General features: G+C 33.9%; 1 non-coding gene across 1 annotated transcript; it reads left to right on the top strand.

Annotated features, from left to right (window-relative positions):
* Positions 1-812: 812 nt before the first annotated feature.
* LOC117283876 lies at positions 813-919 on the top strand. The gene has a single exon (XR_004514911.1). It is a non-coding gene; the product is annotated as a U6 spliceosomal RNA (small nuclear RNA).
* The last annotated feature ends 339 nt before the right edge of the window (positions 920-1,258 follow it).

Raw genomic sequence — 1,258 nt, 5'->3', positions numbered from 1 at the left:
CTACCTAGCACAGAACCAGGACCATAGTAGGTATTTAAAATTTTCATGTAATAAAAATGGTGTTGTCCATATCAAGATGGCAGTTTAAACATATACTTTCCCAAAATCTCACTGTAATGAAAATAAAGCAATAAAAAATATAAAGACATGAGGACAAAAAGCAGAAACCATGGCAGAAATGGATGATACATAATAATTTTTGGAAGATGACAGATGGAGGATAGATAATTGATTTAATGAAATATACTAAGTAGAAATTACTGCTTTGCTGGGATGAACTGACAATAAATGAACTATTCTTCTCTAAAGAGACATGCAAAGTTTTTAGAGTACAAGAAACCAGATTCTTATCCTTCTCCCTAGAGAGTCAGAGAGATCTTCTTTGGAGGAACAGGCTAGAAGAAAAGACATAAACATATGATGATGGATGAAGGGACCAAAAACAAAAGGGTATCATTATAAAGTAAAGCCTAGCTCAAGCAAAAAGAGATTTTACTCTTTGATTTTCAGTATGAATGGATAGTCAAAGATCAATTAAAAACATGAAATACCATATACTAAGACTGTAGAAAATAAAGAAGTGTGAGGAAACAGATGATTCAGAGATTAGACGAAGTAACAGGAAGATACCACATTTATAAAATGAAAAAAAAATGGTACTTCAAAAAAGAATCAGAAGGAGGAAATTTAGCAAGTTGACTAATGGCAGGCAATATTAAAACCTAATACGAGAGGTAGGTTTGTAGGATGAAGTCAAGGATTTCTCCCAGAAAGTGGAGGAAAAGATTATATTCATAAGAAAAAAATATTCAGTGCTCACTTTGGTAGCACATATACTAAAATTGGAGTGATACAGAGAAGAGTAGCATGGCTCTTGTGCAAGGGTGATGTGCAAATTTGTAAAGTGTTCCATATTTTGAAAAGATTCTACAAAGAAAATTACAGTGCTCTGAAAAAGGAGATTGAAGAGGACATAGAAAAGGGGAAGATGTTCCTGCTCCTAGATAGGCAGAAAAAAATATTGTCAGAATGGCCATACTTCAAAAACTTTTATACAGATTCAATGCAGTATCAATCAAAATATCAACAGCATACTTAACAGATGAGAAAACAATCCTAAAACTCATATGGACCCAGATGAAACCCAGAATAACAAAAGCTACGTTGGGCAGCAAGAGCAAAGCAGGAGACATAGCCATATCTGACTTTAAGCTATACTGCAAAACAACAGTGATCAAAACAGCATGGTACTGCAACA

Source organism: Fukomys damarensis, unplaced genomic scaffold (genome assembly GCF_012274545.1).
Source record: "Fukomys damarensis isolate Sample0158 unplaced genomic scaffold, DMR_v1.0_HiC HiC_scaffold_31, whole genome shotgun sequence".
NCBI lineage: Eukaryota > Metazoa > Chordata > Mammalia > Rodentia > Bathyergidae > Fukomys > Fukomys damarensis.
Note: the sequence above shows the minus strand (reverse complement) of the source record. Positions and strands in the feature narration are given on the sequence as shown.